Source organism: Larus michahellis, chromosome 11 (assembly GCF_964199755.1).
Source record: "Larus michahellis chromosome 11, bLarMic1.1, whole genome shotgun sequence".
NCBI lineage: Eukaryota > Metazoa > Chordata > Aves > Charadriiformes > Laridae > Larus > Larus michahellis.
In genome coordinates this window covers 13285984-13300561 of record NC_133906.1, presented here as the reverse complement: position 1 = coordinate 13300561, position 14578 = coordinate 13285984, and the positions used below count along the sequence as shown (strand labels likewise).

Below are 14578 nucleotides of genomic sequence, written 5' to 3'. Positions count from 1 at the left end.
GTCTACTGTGCAACCCCCTGCTCTACGGACAGACCAGATTTCCTGCGTTAAATCATCACGCAACAGGCAAGCTTTGTGGGTGCACTTCAGGGGTCAGCTCAGGTTATAGGCTCAGATTCTTAAGCCCGAGAGACCCAAGGGTAGGCATGCAAGCTCACATTCCCTTAGAGTGCTACAAGAAGTTCTACTGACCCTCCTGAAACACCCCCCAAGACACCTCTGAAATACCACAGAAGCAATTCTAAAAACCGTGCCACTTACCATGGGCCTTAATATGGATTTTAAGTGTCTCTTCTACATTAGTGTGCGAGATGTGCCACAGGGAAAAGGAGAGCAGCTGGTGCAAAAGGAATGGCAGGGAGGGACTGGTACATCCTGGTGTCGCTCTCACCCGGGTAATTCTAAGCTTGGTTATGGTTCTGCATCTGCCCGATACATGGGGCTCCTCAGCCCTCACTGGGAAATGCCACTTGGAGCTTCCCAAGGAACAGATGCTGCTTATGGAGAGAGTCATATCCTCCAGTCAAACCACTTATTTTAGTCAAGGGTTCACAGGGAATTCTCATGAGACTGGGACTAGAAACTCAAAGTTTCACACCAGTAGAACGTCAAAGACATGAACCTTGCCAGCCGAGATCTGCCAGGAACAGCTTTCTGGCTTTGTCCCATCGTAGATATTTTCAGTTTGAATCAGTTAAGAATTGCTTCAGTTCATATCAAAATCACTTTTTCAGCTTGTCTATAAAAAAAAACAACCTTAAAAGTACAAGCTTTTGTTTTGTGCCACATAAAACATTCCAATTCCACACAGAATCAAACATTTTATTTCAAGGTATTCAGGACAGGCAAAACCATCATAGAACCACCAAACTGCCGAGATGGTCATCAGCATAACTGCACAAGGGCTGCAAAACGCACCTGAAAGCAGGACGCTTCCTTGGGCAGTTAACTCCTCCTGAGGTCTCCTAGAGCACTGGAGGTAGCTAAAGCAGGGGACCGCGAGGACAGCACTCCTACCCCTACAATCTTACAATTAAATTGCCTTAGAGCTTCTTCTACAAATGGTCTTCAGCAGCAGGGACAGGTGAGGGAACGAGCAGAGGGAGGCTGGGACAGGTGCAAACTCCACACTTGCCATACACAGAAAGACCACACGATGTCTGGATTCAACAAAACCACAAATGGTATGAGCTCATCCGATCTGAGGCTGGAAGGACCCTTGAATGTCTAAATCCCTCAGCAATGCGGAATATGCACGTACAGCCGTCATGGGGAATCAGCCCAGATGACCTCCTTTCAGCCTCCACCAAACGCACATTCCCAACACAAGCCAAGCTGTTACCGCTCGGGATGCGCAATCGGTGGTCGAGGGAGCAGAGAATTCCAGCTCTGCCAGATCCCATCATCACATCGCTGCTGTTCTGAGCGTGCCGAAGTGGGGTGGGCACCACATCCTAGGGCTTGCATAAATCTCCTAAATCAGACCTAGTGGTGCTGGGAATACTGTTCCCCTAAAAGGCTCGATTGGGTGAAGAGCTGAACGGGGCAGTTTGGGGAACTGAGACACTGGTCATGTCTCGGGACAACGCTGGTAGTGTCAGTAACGTACAAGCAGCATTACATTGCTAGTGCTTGGATTTCTACTGTATGAGGTATGCAACAAAGTCACTCTTGAGCCTTCTACAAACGGTCCTGTAGAAACGGCTTGTGATATTGTAGGTACCACAAAATTCAACTTAAGCAATAAATATGCAACATGACGTGACCATTTCAAAGATTGAACGGTAAAAACCCAGCGATCAGCTTTACAGTCTACAGATTAGTCACAAAAGTACAAACAACCCTTGGGTCAAGCCTTTAAATTTTACAGGCTCTAAGATTATCACAAAACTCAGCTCAAAGAGTATGTTTACTATCTCAATCATTTGTTTTACAACTGATGGAAAGTTTGTTGACGAATCTAAAATAAATACTCATTTGTAATTTTATATGACTAACTTTTTTCAGAAAAACAATGAAAAAACCCTTGCTGATTTATATTATTATCATAAAAAAATAATTAACAGGAAACATTCACTTCAAACCAGGACTGCAAGTTTATAAGATGCATAATTACTCCTTGACAGACGAATAGCAAAAAGATATTATTTTCAAATTCTGATCATCCTCCTTCCCTGTTCTCAAAGCTAGAAGGCTGTCTAGTAACAGGGACAGGTGCAGAAGAGATCCAAGACATAATCTTATATAGCTCCACACATGGAATGCCGCACCAAGAATAAAATCCCAAAGAGGAGAGATGTCATTTCGTATTTGGGATAAAAAAAAAAAAGAGAGGTTTGTGTATTCTAGAAAGGTCCTATGTGTACCAGTGCTGCTTCCTGCTGTGGGTACTTATTATGACAGATGTTTATCCATTTGATGGGAATATTCCAGGTGGAGATGTGGTCATAGGGTTTGGGTGTTCTTTTTTTAAATTGTCAGATGAAGTGTTCCAGCTGTTTCAGAACAAGTCTCAAGATAATACATTGTCTTATCAAGGTTAAAAAAAAATAATATCTGGCAATCCTTTATGAAACAGTAGCTCTTGTCCTTTAGAGTTCAGACTAAAAATCTGGCAAGGAACAGCCATTGCACCAAGTACTTGGGTTTGATTTATCTGTGAAATCTAAGTAATCTAAATTTGGGACTGAATTTAAACCCCAGAACAATCCCTTTGCATTAATACATCAAGTCTCTACTGAATTTAAGTTTCCATGCAGTCCATCCACAGCTTACAAGGCTGTTCTTGGAATTTCTTTTGGAAGCCCAGCACGGCCCACAGCTAGTGAAACCAGAGCTCCTTTCGGCTGTGCTCGCGCCTCTGTGCTGCTTCTGTCAGTCAGGTGGGGCAAAGGAATTGCCAAATTCAGAGAAGAGTTACAATCAGGTGGAATATAGCAGAGGGAAAGCGTGTTGAGGCTGGACTGGTGGGCCAGAGGGAAAACGATGGGTACAACTGTCCTAGGAAGGAGGGTTGAAATAGGAGCCAACAAAGGAAAGTAATTGGGGGGGGCACCAAAAAACCAAAAATGCACATTTGGAGGAGGATGAAGACAAAGATCAGATGGGAAACAAGGGGAGTTTGGATTTGCCCGGCAAAGAGATTGGGGCTTGGAAGTAAGAGAGCGACAAGGAAGAGCTGCAGCCCAGGCACACAGACACGGCGAGAGCCAGCAGAACAAGGGCTCCTCAGGCAAAAAGAGAAATGAACAAAATCTCAAAGCTCAAGACACAAAATAAAATCAAACTAATAAAACCAAGGGAATATTAAGTATTCTTAACTTAGTGAGAAGGAAGAACATTCTTGCTAAGCAAGCTAGAGGCTTTGCTCAAAAAGCCAAAAACAAGCTGGTCATTTTGGTCATTACTGAAAACTACCACCCCAGCGGATGAGCTCACCCTTGAACAGGGAAAGTACAGATTCCTAAGCAGAATAAATTACAGGTCCACACATTGTCTCAGTCTGACAGACTTCACTCCAGGATACTTAAGGCCTGGTTAAAGCAGCCTCAGGACTGTTACTGTTTATCTCCGAGGGCTGATGGAAGCTCATCACATCACAGAAGACAGGGAAAAAGGCAAATAAAATGCCTGTCAAAAGAGGGTGAGCTGGAAAAAATAAAGAGGAAGGAGAGAGAAAGCATCTCATTGGCCTACCTTTGATTTGACCATGTCATTGTTGACAAGTCCATGTTTTTAAACAGTCTGTTAACTTACAGTTGCTTATGATCAGTTCATTTGATTATTTACATTCATTCACTTTATGAAGATTTTCCAAGCTCAAACACTTTACATATGCCTACACAGTAGCCCAAAAGTATTCATTCTTGGACTACCTTCTGTCATTCCTCATTTATTCTGTGAGTCCTCCCAGTGTCAGACACGAGAAGTCTTTGGGGACAGCAAGAGGCTGATGGAAGATCCCCAGGCTAACTCCGCCAGCACACGGGTCACTTCACATACAGGCAGGAGGCAGAAGCAGCACATGTTTTACCCCGTACCCAAAGCCTCCCTGAGCCAACTGCTGCTCTGGCAGGAACACAGGCCATGCTTGTATTTATAGAGTGATGCATATCTCTGAGAGCAAGTACAAGCACTCTGTTAAACCGCATAAGAAAAAAATTATAAATCTCATTCTGAGACACATAGTCTACATCCCTGCATGCCCACAGAGCAAAAAATATAAGTTCTGTGTCATCTGTGATGATGCACAGACTGTATTTGGGCATAATTTTCTAAACGTCTGGTTCCCATTCTGGCTTGACATGCATTGTACAACCACAGGAACAGGGAATCCCCGAATCAGCAGGAGCATCATCCTCAGTATTGGTATGACCGATTTCACCTCCAGGTCCCACTGTCAGGTGCTCATTCTCACACCTTAGCACTCAGCATTGTTCAATGCCAAAAACTAAAAACACTTAAGCCATAAAAATCATCCTCCTCCTGATAGTGAAGGATCTCCCAGGTCACCAGAAAGTGCCCTTGTCAGATTATAATAAATTTATTCATTTTTAAAGACAGACATAATTTGACACAACATTAAGTTCTGTTGTTATCCTTTAAAAAGCTTTTTCAAGGCCAACTGAAGTAAATGCACCTTTACATTGATTTTGCTGTTTTGAATCAGACCTAAGTCAGACCCAAAGGAATGCGCCGGAGATATGCACAGCAATTAATCTTTTGCATACACTTGAGATAAATAAATCCCTTGTTTAAAGGAAGTTTACATTTGCCCTCGCTCCTTGGAGTGTGCAAATGGTACACTGAAAAAAAAAAAAAAGAGCAAAAACCTGCGCTGAAACACAGCAGGGTGATAGGCAGGGAACACCGAGCACCTGAGCTGGGGAGCGCTCCGCTACTGGAATCACCTGAAGACACTGAAATCACACGGCCTTGCACTTGGCCAACACTTCCAGCACAAGCAGTGGAGGTGTGGATGTCCACAGTATTCTGGATGATACCTGCTGTGCTGTCCAGCGAGCTGATACCACAACACCAAAGAGATGAAAACCCAGGTAGCAGAAATTAGAGGGAACTTCTCAAAGCATAAAGTTTGAGATATAGTCAAATTTGATATCAATGATATTTCTAACACAAGTTTTCCTTTGCAAAAAACTTCTAAAGAAATTAAAACTTCATTTTAATAACTAAGATTAGGAAAACATTATAAACAAAGAACTAACTACAATTAGTTCCTTTTCCACACCTCTCCTTTGCTTTTTGTTTACTCGGTATTAAAATTCTATACATATAAAATTATGTTAAACACACACTCGCAGCACTCCTATTCCACTTCTGTGCCTGCCCCACCCTTCAATTATTTTACAAATCCATTTTCCCTGTTTCGTGCCAGCAGGTCTCCTGTCAAGCCACCCCAGAGGGCTCAGCCAGTGCCAGCTCTTAGCTCCAAACTGGCCAAGGCCAACTGGAACCAGCCACAGTGGTGACAATCTGGTTTATCATCTGAAGCCACAGGTCAAAGGCAGTATCTTCATTTATGCTTTGGGACTGGCACAGAGTCAGCCCAGCCACGGCTGGAAGCTCTTGGAGATTCCAGCATGTTGAGGACAGAATCCTCAGACATTTTAAATTACTAAAAAAAAAATATAAAATCAAAGCATGTACATTTTTCAGAGACTTGTTAATTGGCCAGACTTGGGAAGATTTTCAGAGGGAACAACAAAAAGCACATCCCTGATGCAAATTCATGCAAAACAAAGTTTAGTTCCCTTCTCCAAAGCGTGGGAAACAAGAGTTCTTCAGTGACAGGTCAGAAGCATTGAAAATAGGGAAGACATCTTTTTCTTCCCTCAGCTTGTTCTTAGAAATACAGGATTCATTTTGTCCCCAGCTGCCCAAAATTCTAGGCAAAGGAACCAACCGGAATGCAAATTCCCAGATGAAAAACTCTGGCAAAGGCAGAATGAGGAAATGAGTGGGTTAAAACTGAAAGTACCGAACACCTGGTAGCAGGCAGAAGGACCAGCTACGCTCCTTCACCCTGAGCCAGAGACAGGGCTGGAGAGGCTGTGTCGGGGCTGGCCAGGCAGGGGACCTCGGTGGCCCATTCCCCAGCCCCTCTCCAGCCACATCCTGAAGTTTCTGTCACTGGATGCTTGGATGTGGTTTCCACAGTTTGCCCTGGGGTGTGCGTGCAGCCAGTGGGACCCTGACAGGCCCGAGTAGCTCTGGGAGTATGAATGTGGCCCTTGGCATGTTTGGACTTGCACCTTAGCACTAATAAGGCCAAACAAGAGACAGTATCAGAGCATACCAGAACCCTCTCAGGCAAATTAATAAATAAATACATTTGCATAGTCTCTCACCATTTGTAAGTGGCTGGAAAATCTTATATGATTCCCTCCCCCTACCACATGAAAATACTTTTCTTTCTCTCCCCTAATTTTTTCAACCTGGATTTCTATTTTCTAAATGCACACTCAAGTTGTTTTTCAAGTTTTAATTTTGCTGTTTTCTCATTAATTTTCACACATCAGTGCATACCAATTGGAGATGTTTCTACTTTTTAAATACATCACGTCAAGAATACTTTGCAAAACACCAAACACTCTAAAGTTAAGTCTGGAATTTTTTAGAATATGCTTCTGCATTGAAATACATTCAGTTTCTACCTGACACTGCTTCATTCTTGACATTAAATGCTGCTACGGAGACCTTTCTTTCTGAGAGAAGAATCCTATTAACAGGTCTTTGCACAACAGGAAAAGAAGGGTCCAGGCAATTACTGCCCCTGTGATTTTTGCAGGAAATAATTATGTAGCTCAGATTCTGTAAATTCTAGAAAGATTAAAAACCCTCCTGCTGAAGACAGCACAAATAAGCCACACTGTTACATGACAAAACTGTTTTGGCACTGTAATTCCACATATTCTAAACTTTGAAAGAATGCTTTTTACCACTGAAATAATACCAGCTGAGATAAAATAATTTTTAAGAACTCTTCTGTTCTTAGCAGACAACAGCATGCTATCCGGCAGCGCGCCTGTACCACCGCACACGCGATCCGCGGCAATACACCGAGGGGACCCGCGGCAATACACCGAGGGGACCCGCCGCCCCCCCGCTCACCCGGGACCGCTGAAGGCAGGCGGGGGCTGCGCCGGCCACACGCGTTTCCCCCCATCGTTCCAATCCCAGGCTGGTGGAAGCGCCGCTTTGTGCGGCTTCCAAAGAGCTCCCCGAACTTTCGCTGGCTCCCTCCCCCCCAGCATTCCCAAAGCCCTCCACCTCCGCAACCCCCATTCACCTTCTCAAAGGCCACTCGCCTCCAGCTGGGCGCGCACAGTTACAGTAATTAGAAGCAATCAGTGTAATTTCTGTAACGTGGATCATCACCGCCAGCGTTCGTCACATCGGGCTGTAGCTTCCTCTGCCAGGTCCGCGGGGACAACGCCGTCTCCGAGCATCCCCCATCCCCCGGGACGGGCTTACCTGGACCCCGCGGCGCTCCCCGGGCCGGCCGCGCCAGCTCCGCCTCCCGCGGGGACACCGCGGGCAAAACGCCCAGCCCCCGCCGCTGCCGGGGCTACTTGTATCCCGGGAAGGTAGCGGGGAGGGCCCTGCCCTGCCCAGGGGGAGGCACGGAGGTGGGGTCAGGGTAATGAACCTGAAGCTGCCGGCGGGGGAGAGGCTTTTCTCTGAGCCACGGCGGGCGAGCGCTCGCCGCCAGCGCAGGGCTCTGAGGCACAGGACCAGCTCCAGGAGAGAATCGGAGTCATTTAGGCTGGAAAAGACCCTTAAGGTCACCGAGTCCAACCATAAACCAAACACATAGCCGCACACCAGGAGCGTATCCATGTATGAAGCATAAGAATGGAGAGACTGGGAAAGAATCTAATTCTGTAATTTATTTCCCTGCAGTTTTAAGAAGCTAAATTAGCCTTTTTTCTCACTAAGGGTCACATAAAGGCTTGCATCTTCACCATATCAGATAGTAGTAGAAAATAAACAAGATCTCAATAAAATGAGAAAGACACAGTTCCCCAACTCCTACCTTACAGCCACAACTGAACCCTACGGCAGAGATGCTGCAAGAATAGCCAGAACTGTTATTTTATTTAGGAACAATGAAAACATTTCTGAAAAACAAACAAACAAACAAGCCACCCTGAAATCGCACTGATTATACAGCAACTTACCTGCCCTGTACGCTGTCTGAGGTGAGGTTTGAGGTAACAGCAGCAGGCTCTCCATTTTTCACAATTTTTATCCCTCAGGGTTTTCTTTGCTCTCCAGTTTGTAAACAAGAGTTTGCCAGGCAGGAAAATACACCAGGAAGGCTGAAAGTGATAATAACAAGCTTAGCAAATTCAGTTTTCCACACCAATACAAGAGGAAGAGCATCCAATATAAGACCCCAATTTCCTAGTTTTTTTTAAATATTCGTTCCAAATATTTTTCTTCTCCCTTCTGAAAAAAGGGAAAGGAGATAAACACACAGGCAGGATTAAGGAATCATGAAGAGGAGGGGAAAAAACCACCCAAACAAACAAAAAACCCCAACTAATTTCTACCTGCTCATTTACATTTTCTCATTTGTGTAATTTCACATTATACCCAAATTAAGCTAACTACAAGATGCTCTCAAAAGCAGCAGGCCAGTACCTCCAACCTTCTTTCTTAGTACAGAACACATACCAGTCTGCCCCACAGCTTTATATTGAGCGTGCAGCTGGGGAATGATAGAACTGGTCGTTGAGCTCACAGCCCAGGTGAAAACTGTTCCACCAACACACGGAAAAAGGCTAAAAGCCAAGGAGGAAAAGGCAAAACTCACCCCTGATAGTGGGAGCCTCAGACTGGGTTAAATGGATTCTGAAACTTGGCCTGAAAGCCACATTTTATGGATGTGTGTATAGCACCTCCCTGTAACAGAAACAGCACGTGCAAACAAACAGCAGTTCTATTTACACAATTCAGAAGTTTCATTTCCATAAATACTTAACTACATTAAAAGACTACCTCATCCAGGTTCCACATGGGCAGCCGTGTTTGTAAGCATGCACAAAACTTTCCCTAGAATGGCTTTTCAAAGATCTACATAAAGTCAATGTCACGGATTTTACTCTTTGCAGATAGTGCATACCAAAACTTTAACTCTGATATTTTTGCTATACGCCTATTAGATGCTACACAACCGAGAAATAACATAAATAGAGGTGTCCCTCTCTTGAAGGGCCCCTCTGGGAACTTTCTCTGCTACCTTCGGTAGCTCTTTTCTGCAGCTGTTGTTTCTTTTCAGAGAATGAGATCTCATTATTTTTTAAAAGAATATCTGATTACACCAAGGAGAAACCTACTAGTTTCCCATGGGATATTTGCTTAGCAGGTAAAATTGTGAGTGCCATACTTTAGCACTGAGTATCTACATTTTTCCCCAGTCATCACATGGATGATGAACAGTAACGTGTGAATGAGTTATAAACCAAACTCTTGATACAGAAGAGCACTCTAAGAGAGCACTCCAGAAGTGTGTACCCTCAGGTCAGTAAAGCTGAAGAGGTTTGACAAAGATACCACACCAATATCCCAATGGCCACCAGCAGTCTCCCAGCAAAGGGAAAAAGAGGCTCATTTTCAGTGGCAGAGGGAAGCCACAGGTTGCTGGTTGCTAATCATTTGTTTTCACAACAGGACGAAATAAAACTTTTCTCACGCTGCTGCCTATAAAGCCACTAAACTCATGTAGGAAATGAACCAACTGATTACCCTGTCAAGAACATTTATTATTTCTAGTTGTGTAAAGTGTTCACAAGGTCACTTCTCCTCAGTGTTATTCAGCGGTGGGTGTACAGCAATGCCACAGAAGGTAACAGCAAGGTGACGTGCCCAAAGGGATGGCAGCAGGAGCTCTGAAATGTGCCACCATTCCAGCTTGGCACCACCTTCCTCGGCATCCTCTGAGAAGCCACTACGTTTATTTTTATTGCTGTATCTTTGTACATCAAACCCCACACTCAGACCAAGCTGTTTCATCTGTCAGCTAGTATTTTGTAACACTTGAAAGAGTTACTTATTTTTATTGACATATAAATAGTACAATAAACCAGCGATGAGGTTTCACTTTTGGTCAGAACATCCTAATTCATTATATAGAATGCACGAGCTATTAAAATGTTTAGTAAAATGATACTTCCATAAATCTAGAATTTATTTCCATAAATCTAGAAATTCTATGTAGAACTAAATTGAGTACTGGACCAGCTATAGCTAGATCTTTTAGCACAAAGCGCCGACACCTATTGTGAATAATGGAAGTGTACATTAACTTTAGGCACCATTATAATGTATGTTTTTGTAAAGTGGGAATCCAGTACTTTAGACGCGGATGCCTTAGTGAAGCAGGCAGAGGCAGAGGCAATGTTTTTTTTCTCTTTTTGACTGACTCACTGCTGTGCCCTTGGCAGGAGAGTAAAACATAACAATATGCCAGCCCCTGCCTTTGCAGCAGCCAACTCCACTCCATGGGGAGCGGTTCAGAGACCAGTGTCTTCAGGTACAGAGAAAGCGGGAGACACCTGTGGAGGAGGAGTATTTCTCTTCTGAGCACTCCTCGCTGCCCGGTACAACACAACGCTCATCTCCTCCCCCTTCTCACCTTCCTCACTGGAGTCAACCACCAGGGAACGATCTTTCCTCATCCTGGTGCTTTGGGGACCTCGGCGGGCGTGTAAACAAAGAAAGAGGCCCTCTTGGGCATATCCTCCTCATGCAGGGTTTTCCCTTGTCCAAGGAACTGAGACAATTGTAACTTGAAAGTTTTGAATTATTTGACATTGTAAAACCTGATTACTGTGGAAAACCCACCATGTTTCACCATTTCTCTAAAGTCCATCATCACTGCTGCTGGCTATTACAGCAGCATCCTGCAGACACCAAACAATACTTGAGACACAGTCATGATCGTGGCTGTGTGCCGAGCTGTGTGTATCTATTTCAGGTCCTTACAAAACTAGTATTATCCTAGGGCTTGAATGCTTCATAATGTTTAATATATTCATCCTCAGAGCACCCCGACAAGGTAGGTGTACTTTGCCGACTCCCTCTCATGGGGCCAGCTTCCATTCTTCACCAGTTAAATTTTCAAACAAGATCTTCACGCGGCCCCTGATGCAAACAGCAGCAATGCTCTCTTATAATCTCCCTTAAATCCCTAAAACTCTGCTTTTCTATGATGCCAACAAATAGAAGATAACTGTTCGTATGCTAAGTCCTTTCTCTTGTCCTATATTTAGATTACAAACTCTCTGGGCAGTTCAGTCTGTATTTATGCAGCACACAGGAAAATAGGCTCATGGTCCATTAGGGAAATTTCCAGGTTCTATAAGTAATGATAATAAAGTGATGGTAAATTAAAACATTTAGAAAACAAAAGATACATGCAAAGCTGCATAGGTCATAGGAGAAGTAGTCTGCACGAAAAAATGAATTCATAAACTATCCATCACTGCCACAGCTTATGTCTATGCCTAGGACTTTTCAGTTCTTTTCCAAGCTTTTCAGGGAGGTTGACCTTTCAGCTAGGGAAATACGACTTCCATGGGACAATTAAAGATATGATAAATGGGGAAAATCTCATCCACTGTGTGTGTGAAAAACAGCTCAAATGGCAGGTATGACTACAGAGACTCCGGGGACTGCTCTAACGATCAGGTACCAGGAGGTGGTTAGGAACAGAGGCAAATGCAGCCCAGTCTTCTGGCTCTCACCAATTTAAGGGACTGCTGATGTTAACATCCAGGAGATAAAAATGGGCTGACTTGAGCATAGGCTGCTATCATCAGTGATTAAAAAAACAGCTGTTTTACACTCTAGTCATAAGATCAGTGTTACATAGTTTTTTAGCTCTGATTCTGTCTTGTCGAACGATGACATATGTATATATGCATTGGTTCTTTAAAATGATTTGTTTGATCTTTTTGGTTTATGGCAGGAAAAAGCTATTAGAAGTAACAGGAAACATTTCTTCTTTTGAAATTGTTAGAAATCTCTAGAGCTCACATCTGTATAGCAGACACGTATCTCAGCTGTTCCTGTGCGCAAGCAGTTAGCTAAGTTTCTGCAACATTATTAATGGGCCTTGCAGAGAGCACCTGATACTTCTTATATTTCAAAGTCCACTGAGTCAGCTCAGTGAGCCAAAATGAAAACACTTTGTTTATCGGGGCATAACAGCTATGCCTGTGATTAATGCTTTTGCTCCCATGTGGAAACAAACAAACGTCATTATCTAGTTCCAGGGCAAAGCTACACATTCTTCAGGTCTGTTTTATAGGAATCTGAAAATTGTTATTACTTCGTGGTAGTATGGATTACGTACTCACTTAGTGTTTCCCAGGGAAAAAAAGGAAAATACAGTTTCTGCTGCAACAATCTAATGATTAATAATAGAGAGAATAAATATTCGAGATATACAAAACATAAGATTATCAAACAATCTAATAATGGTCTGGATTTTAAAGAGATTTAAGAAACTAATCTCCTTGGATACTGTGTTTTACTAAACAAGTCTTTAACATCTTAAATGCTTGTGCACATGTATTTGCAACTTCCTACAAGTGTAAGTATGCCAGAATCTTCCCTCAAATACAGCTGCAATTTATAACTCTTCAGCAAGTGTGTCCAAGCGTTGAGAAACCTGAAGCCCCGTAAATAGTCACTGTTTGGAGGATAAACTGGCTTTGGCAGCAAGCATGGCTTACACGGCTCTCTCTTTCCTCTTGCATTCCCTCCCCCAGCTCATGGCTCCCCTGCAAGTCGCTGGGCGCCAGTTCTGCACGTAGGGATTGCTGGGACTGGGCTGGATCAGGGATCTGTGCAGGGGAACTGTGTTTCAGAGGAAGTAATCAACAGCAACATAAACTCCAGTTTTCTCCCTCTTTATTATAGGCTACTGCAGAGCAAAGGAAGTCCAGTTTATTAGAAGCTGCTGAAGAAATGCCTGAAGTTATAAATAAATTCACATGAAGACTCTAAGGCTTCAGTAATGAAAAGAATTCCTGCATTCCTATAGCCCCTCTGAGCACTTCAGCTCCTATTTATGCACTGAAAATTATCACATTTTCTAAAGGGTCGAGTAGTCAACCCACCACAGTCAAATCAATTGACCTACTGAACATTTCCACAGGTCTAGACCAACCAGTTACTAAAAATGGGAAAACTTAGCCATAAGACCCTTTGAAAGCCTCCGCAGCATCTCACCCAGCCAGACCCCAGGATGAAGGAAAATAAACAGGATCTAACCTTCTTCTACACCAAAGCACCACAGGATGGTAATCAGCATTATGCTTGACCACGAGATGAGAAACAGTTGTGTTGGTGGCCTCCAGCCATCACTACAGCAGCTCCCAGCTTTGGCCAGTGCACCACCAGGCAGTTTGCGTTAGATTTCTCCTTCTCGTTACAATCAGTGAAGGTGCCTCTTCAGGGATATATTGGCTCAAGTTGGATGTATTTGGACTTTGACTTCTCTGCTTACATTTCTAACAAGACAGCAAATACATGTGGATGAGCTTTACGATCAGGCCACTAGACTATGCAAAAGAGGGGGATATATCTGGTCAGGGCTAGGTTTAAATCTACAGTTAAAAATCTCCATATCCTTTCACCTGTTTCCTCAACTTTTCAGTCTACTCAAGTAAAATTTTCAAAAGCTACATCTTTATGAACTCTTCAATGCAGTGTATATATAAAAATATGTAAGATTATTTTGGCACTCACCGTACTGAATAACACTTAAGGATTTCCTACACCTTCAGCATCCAGAAGTAGCACTCACGTCCAGTCGAGCCCTGAATTATTCAAGATAGGCTTAATTGTTCTCAACTTCCCCAGTGGTTTCAATAACGTAAAGCAAATATTCACTTTTTGTTGGATTATTTCCCCACCATTTCAGCTCCCTGACTGGACCCACCATAAGATCTGATAACAGGAAAATCAGTGCAAAGGAGAGAGCAGAAATGCACATTCGGTTTGTGGAAGAGGGTAGGGTTAAAGGGCATCTTAAATTGTCACCAAACAGCTGAAACTGTAGTTACATTTGTTTGAAATGAATGTAAAGTGGGACTAATTCAGACCCACAAGGGAGCGAGCAGATGAGCTTGTTTGGTGCAAGCATACCTGACTGAAGGATATATTTTTAAAATAAATCAAAGTGCAGATCACCTTGTACAAAACAGTTTAAGCATAGGTGACCCTAGAAGTGACAGTATCCCCCTCTTATCATAATCAAATCAGCTTTAAGACATTTAGCAGCAAAGGTTATATAGTTTCATACTATAGATTGTTATCTGAGTTAACCTACTCCAAATCAAAGAATGCCAGACTGACATTTTTGTAAGTTAATTAAACACTCTCCCAACAAGCAATCCTTACTCAGAAGCCTTAAGATATGAAAGTTAAATTATGGGTGACATTTCACTAGATTATTGATAGCATAGCTCTAATTAAAAACACCTGTTATGAAAACACATTTTTTCCCCCCTGTATTTTCCTAATGAAATAAAACTAAACTCCA

General features: G+C 43.2%; 1 protein-coding gene across 8 annotated transcripts in view; it reads right to left on the bottom strand.

The window, feature by feature from the left end:
- SHROOM1 (shroom family member 1) overlaps positions 1-8685 on the bottom strand; it is a 40307-nt gene extending 31622 nt beyond the window's left edge. For 3 of the 8 annotated variants that reach the window (XM_074604256.1, XM_074604262.1, XM_074604265.1), the window contains exons 1-2: positions 8668-8685; positions 8202-8342 (exon numbers count right to left, since the gene is read on the bottom strand). The gene's annotated coding sequence lies outside the window, so the exon portion shown is untranslated. The other 5 variants (XM_074604263.1, XM_074604257.1, XM_074604266.1 and 2 more) reach the window with 3 other exon arrangements.
- Between the last annotated feature and the right edge of the window lie 5893 nt (positions 8686-14578).